The sequence below is a fragment of the Anas acuta genome, chromosome 16, assembly GCF_963932015.1.
Source record: "Anas acuta chromosome 16, bAnaAcu1.1, whole genome shotgun sequence".
NCBI classification, from domain to species: Eukaryota; Metazoa; Chordata; class Aves; order Anseriformes; family Anatidae; genus Anas; species Anas acuta.
The window spans coordinates 2,978,153-2,985,206 of record NC_088994.1 but is presented as its reverse complement, the minus strand read 5'-3'; positions in this window follow the sequence as shown (position 1 = coordinate 2,985,206).

Below are 7,054 nucleotides of genomic sequence, written 5' to 3'. Positions count from 1 at the left end.
GCAGGCCCCAGGCCCCAAAGCAGAGCTGGCCGCGGAGCCGCTGTGGGCGCAGAGCGGGCTGTGCTGCCCGGCAGGCTGCCCCCTGAAATCACCACACGGCCACCTCCCTGGCCCTGCTGGCTGCGCTATTCCCGACACAAGCCAGGGTGCCCTGTCCCTCCTGGCCACCTGGCTCTGCTGAGGCGAGCATCAGGCAGCACCTCCAGATCCTTTTCCTCTGCACAACCTCCCAGCCACTCTGCCCCAAGCCTGTAGTGCTGCATGGGGTTGTTGTGCCCCAAGTGCAGGGCACAGCACCGAGCCTTGTTGAACCTCATCCTGCTGGCCTCTGCCCATGCTGCCCAGGTCCCTCTGCAGGGCCTTCCTACCCTCTGACACACCGAAACTTCCCCCAACTTGGTGTCATCTGCAAACTTACTGAGGCTGCACTCAGTTCCCTCGTGCAAGTCATCAATAAAGATATTAAAGAGGATGGGCCCAAACAGCAGCTCCTGGGGAACACCACTGGTGACCTGCTGGATGTCACTCCGTTCACCACCACACTCTGGGCCCAGCGTCCCAGCCAGCTGTGTACCCAGCACAGAGTGTGCCTGTCCAAGCCATGGGCTGCCAGCTTCTCCAGGAGAATGCTGTGGGAGACCGTGTCAAAGAACTTGCTGAAATCTAGGCAGATACATCAACAGGCTTTCCCTCATCCACCAGGCGGGTCACCTGGTCATAGAAAGAGATGAGTTTGGTCAGGCAGGACTTGCCTCTCATGAACCCGTGCTGACTGGGCCTGATTCCCCGGTGGTCCCGCATACATTATGTGATTGCATTTAAGATGATCTGTTCCATCACCCTTCCTGGCACCGAGGTCAGGCTGACAGGCTTGTAGTTCCTTGGATCCTCCTTATGACCCTTCTTATAGATGGGCATCACGTTAGCAATCCTCCACCATAACTGCTGATAGACGATGGAGAGTGGCCCGGCAATCACATCTGCCAACTCCCTCAGCACCCTCAGGTGGATCCCATCTGGCCCCATGGACTTGTGACAGTCCAGGTGGAGCAGCAGGTCTCAACTGTTTCCACCTGAACTGTCAGGGGGGTTCTTCTGCCCCCGTCCCAGACTTCCAGGTCGGGAGGCTGAGTACCCTAAGGATAAGTGGTCTGTCTGGTAAAGACAGATGCAAAGAAGGCATTAGGAATCTCAGCCTTCTCTTTATCCTCAGTGGTCATGTTCCCCACTGCATCCAGTAAAGGACAGAGATGCCCTCCTCTTGCCATTAATATATCCATAAAAACATTTTTTGTTATCCTGCAGGGCTCTGTGCTGGTAAAGTGGCGCGCAGCACAGCCCATGAGCCACGCTATCTGCCTGACCCTTGGACTTGGCTGTGGCCTGATCCTTTTTCCAGCCTTCAAACAGTTTGCCCAGTGCCGGGGGGGCTCAGCGCAGGCGGGCCTGCCAGCTCCTGCCCCTGGCCACAGCCAATGCCTGCTGCACGGGCAGGAGGCAGAGCCCTGCCTCAGCCTTGCCTGCAGGTCAAACATACACTTTGTTCTTACTCCTGTTGTAACCTGAAAGCTTTTTCATAAGCCTCAGTCATGAACTGGGGCAAACTATGCAACTAGTTTGTTATACATCTCTTCTAGATCTACATCTATTTATGAAATATTTAAAAGTCAGGATTTCCTCACACCTACAAATTCTTGTTGAATTATTTTGCAAAGTGTGGAAGTACTGTCCAAGTAGATCAGTGCAGAGTTCACCTCCACTCCACTCAGAGTACTCCTGTAAATGAGGTTCAGTATTTGTTATCTGAGCAGCAGTTGATCTTCAGTCCTGCAGTGAGAAGTCCAAATAGAAATAGAGTAGTCCTAGTAGAAAATCTGTAGTCCCACAGCCACTACACATACATATATAAGTGGTAATATCTGTGTTTGATATTTGGAGTGCTGCAGGTTGCACCAGCACATCTGACAGCACTCCAAGCAGTTCTGTAAGTCAAAAGGTGCCCAAAAGACTAACGTATCCATAGCTCTAGGACAGATTCATCTAACTTGGTCATGCTGTTGTGGGTTTACATCACTACAACCTTTTCATCACAGCTCAAACACACCAGCTCACATCAGCAGGACAGCAATTCATACTCCAGCAGTTTCCATCTGCTCCCCTGACACTGCATCCAAGCATTGCATTGATGGCTGACCACAGTTTCTGTGTGTTCCTGCATGCCTGTCTCTGCTGAGATACACATGAGGGCCTTGCCAACAGCGCTACCTTATGCAATGTGGCCTAAGGGCAACAAAACACCTCATGTAAGCCTTGTGTTGAGTTCCAGCCCCTCAGCAAACCTGACTGTAAGTTATAATGAATGCTGTAACCTGCACGAACACACAGCAACCCCTATGCACAAAATGTCCTTCCAAAATTAATTAGCAAGGCCAAAACATAGACATAATTTCATATAACTACCACTAATTTCAGTTCAAAACATAGCTCCCTGTGAATGCTGGGCCCAGCACCCGATTACACCTAAGCCTACAGTGGGTGGTGGGAGCTAGTGGTCAGCTCCACCTAGTGTGAAGGTGCTCCAGTGCCTGGGAAAATAGTCTCAGCTGTTTATAACTGCATAAAGAGCACTTAAATACAAGTCAAACAAATGGCCTAGTCTGCCCCAAGCCTCTGATTTAGGAGATTGAGACCCCATATTATACTATATCAATTTAGTAGTCAGTGCCTTGACTACTCATGTATGCACTGGTCCTTTCAGTGTTGCTGTCACTGGTGGGTTTGGGATGCCAGATGGCAAAGGATAGGTGCTAAATCATAGGGAATAGGGTGGAACAAAGCAGAGAGAATGGGGAAAAGAACAGAACAGTTCAAAAAACACTCCAGTAGTAGAGTACAATAACAGTAACAGAAAGTTATTTGTGTTATACATCCTGCTACTGTATCATTTACCGTAGTGAGGTTCTGGGTCTCCAAGTCACTGAAAAGGTGTGAAACTCAGTGGGGAAAAAAAAGAAAAAAAAAAAAACTTTTTTTTTTTTAATTAGAGTATGAAATTTTGAAGATCAATTTCAAAAATAAAAATCAAAAAGGCTTACTGGCTTGGTTATAAAATACTGTAGAGCTCAAGACTAGGAGAAAGCATCAGTCTAAACTTCTGTATAACGCAGGAGATTCTTCACACAGATACTCTATATTAAGCCAATTAGTTGCTTGACTAGGGTTATGTATGTACTACATACATTATAAGAAGTATTTTGTGTAATCTGATGGGCTCTTTCATAAAAGGAATGCCCATAATTTGTTCAACAGGATTCTCTCTTAACAGCGCACTGAGAGGATCTGTACTGACTGCGAATTAGAAGTGTACAGAAAATGAGGCTGTTACCCGTGGGGCCTTACCTCCCTTGTCACAGAAGGTAGAAGATGGGTATGAGCAGCATGAATAGTTTGACAATTAATCTAGAGCAGTGGGAGCATGGGGATCTGGGTTCTACCCTACCACAAGCACAGCCTTGCGCTGCCTGAGTCCCTTAGGACAGGCTTTGCATGAGTGATCGTTAATTGCATAGTCCTCATTTTCTAGGCAGCAGCATCAAAATAAACAAACAAAATATCTGACACATTTTATTTTGCATACAGGCCTAAGCTGTTACTGATTCCAGCCTTCACAGGCTTTATGTAGGCTTGGGAGGACAGCAAGGGGAGAAAGCTTGGCTCACACTTTGTGGTACCTACAGGTCAGCTCATACCATCTAACCCAGAGCAGCAGCCAGGTAGCCCATCACTCCTCTGCAGGATGTCGGTGTCTGCCAACAAGTCACACAGCCCCTCACTGCTGCATGCCACAAAAGCAGAGGGAATATGTGGGATGCTGAATGTCAGGCTGTCCTTCGGGCTCAGGGGTGCACTGCACCCAAGCTGCAGCTGTCCTGGAGCCCATGACAACAGGCTATGCTCTTTTGTGCTCCCTGATCAATGTGCTGCCAGGCAATGTGGACTGAAGTCCAGAGTACCTCATGGACCTTAGAAAATGCGTCACAATGCCAAATACTCCGACAAATCAAATACTGCATGTCTGAAAGTGGTACCCACAGGCAGGCAGCTCACCATTACCCACAAACTGCAGACGATGATTTTACTTTCCCACCAACTCACACAAACAATGTAAAAATAAAATAGTTTCTGTCTGTGAAGTGCAACGATATTGTAGTGCCAGCATTCAGGAGCTCCTTGAGTTAGGCGAGTAATGTTTTACCCTGCATGGAGGTTAGAAGGACAGGAGAAGAATCCCTACCCAGAACGCTGCAGATGAAGGAGGTGTTGGATAACTGCTATTTCAGCTAGCACAAGGCATTCTGTTCAGTGAGGCAGGGAGAACATTTGATTATCCATTTAGGTTGTATCGTGGTAAATATCACAAGGTGCCTAAAGAAGGTTATAACAGCACTGCTATCACTGCCATCTTCTAAATAAAACACTTTGCTCTGTAGACATAATGTTCTCAGCCAGAGCCCACAGGAGGGCTGTGAAGGCCCCAGCCAGCAGCTGAAGGTTGCAGCAGCCCTTTTCTATGCATGCTGTGACTCACACTGGTAATTCACCTTCGTGGGGGGCACATGTGGTCTAGAGCCCTTGTTCATGCCTAAAGTTGGCTTTTAATATGGTGTTGTTACAGGTATCATAGATACACATTTATAGTACTCACAAGTGTGCTACAGCTCATGCTGCAAGTGAACTCTGCCTACCTGCCTCAAGCATAAACTCATGTATTTCCTTGTGTGTTTGCACAAAGCCCTTTACCATGAGGTTTCACACCACCACCTTGTGCAGTAGTACAGAAGAACAGCGCTGGGGATCCGGTCCATCTTTCAGTTGTACTATCTCAATCCACAGCCACATTTATATTACTATAACTAGCATTAGCATTCTAACAACAATAACGCTTGTCCCAGCGATGTTAAATTCAACACATTCCACATGCACCACAGTTAACTTTCTCCTCCTCTCTCCTTAGTAAAGACTTGCTGCACTTTACCAGATTTTGACTGTGTTTATGCTACCAATTTCCATCATTAACTGCCCAACAGAGGGCAGAAAGAGCCTTCATTTTGGCTTCCCTGTGGATAAGCACTACCAACACTTAAATGAGAGATTTGTATGACCAACCTCGTTCCATTTGGGAGGACTATTGGTGGTCCAAGGGTTAAAAGGAAGCTATGTTTTTGTTGCCAGAGTGATAGAAATTAATTACTTTAGAACATCCTGCCTGTACAGCCAGTGCAGGCATGAACTGAAGCAAAGAGCTAGAAGAGAAGAAGTGAACTGGATGGAGCCAGACTCTTTTGCGGAGGTACACAGGGACAGTATGAAGGGCAAGAGGCAAGAGTTCCAGTAAGTGGAATTCTGGTTATATATAAGAAAAAAATAAAAATAAAAAATCACTATGCAGGGTGTCAAATGCTCAACCAGGGTTGTGAAGAGGCTGTGGGATCTCCAACCTTGAAAACAATTTTAACTCAACTAGACAACGCCCTCTGTGCAACCTTAGTTAGTCCTGGTTTGGGCAGGAGATAGACCTTTATCTCCTTTTATATCCTTTATATTTATGTCATTGTCTGGATTTTTGTGTGCTTGGCTAGCATTTTCATACAAAAATCCAGAAAATCACAAATCCTAAATCATTGAACACTTGTCAGGGAACTGAGAAACCCAGTTCAGTTTCTGTCTCTGACAGTGACTTGCTGTGCCACCTTCAGTAAGTTAGATAATCTTGAAGAAAGTAAGTTTGTCATCTGTAAGGCCAACAGGGACCTGCTGGTTAAGAATGGAACATGGGAATGAATGAATGCAGAAATTAGAAAAATTCTGAAAATAGAAATTCTGTGATTCTGTGAATGCAGGGTCTGTTTCGGGAAAGGGGCTCTCATACTCTCAGGTAACAAAACAACTTGGGTGTCCGTGCTTTTGTTACGTGGGCCAGTCCCAGCCCCCAAGCTGAGGGACCCCAGGGCTTTGAGGTTTCAGAAAGCAATATCCATTTATAGGTGCCTGTTCAAAAGCCTAGTGGAATTGCAATATTTTAATGATATTGTAGGATTTTGGCAGGGAGTTTTGGAATTAATTGATCTTTAAGGTCCCTTCCAACAAAAACAATTCTATGATTCTATGATATTTCTTTTTTATTAACACAACAGGAAAGATTCAAACACGGAAGTGATTTACACAACTCTGCCACACAAACCCTTACCTTCAGTGGCTTCCCAGTCAACTCCAAGCATCAATGGCACTAACTCAATGTGCTAGTTCTGACTGAAAGAACTCAGTTAAGATTCCGTTAGTGATTTGAATAATATTACTTAAAATATAGAAGCCTGACTGTAAATAAATGCTATACATATTTTGTCACAAGAAAAAATCTCTGCCTCGGTGACTTTGAAATCTGGCTCAGACTGAGAAACAATGTGAAAAAGTATTACCGATATTATCAAATATTACCTCTCAGAAGTTAACTCCCAGAAGCACTGCTTGACCATATCAAACATAGGAAATCTGAAAAGCTATACTGTAAACACAGTTTTCCTAAAACCCTTTGCACAAGATCTTTCTGCACCGAAAACTTTCCTCATCTGTTGCAGTTATTACCAGTCAAGAGGAAGTTATGACAAAAGAACTGCAAGAAAATTCCATCCTGCCCGAGTATCTTATAGGAAGTGTAGGAAAAAATGAGCTAATCAGTAGTCTCCTCTTTTTCCCAAATAAGTAAACAAAGCAGCAGAAACCACAAGGACCAAAAGAAAGGTAAAATTTTGGATACAAACCACTTCTGCCACTCAATTACATTATCTGTGCCATGTTGGTTTGATGTTAATTTATTTTTTGGTGTTCCTGTTCACTGATAGACCATGATTTTTAACAGGGAAAATATTCTCTTTCAGAGTTTGAATGTGAAAATTGCACTACATTCATCTTGAACTGGCAAGCATAAACTAATCAGTAGTCTGGGCACCTGGAGTACATTCTTCTCGTGAATTTTACAGAGCACCTGCCACTAGTG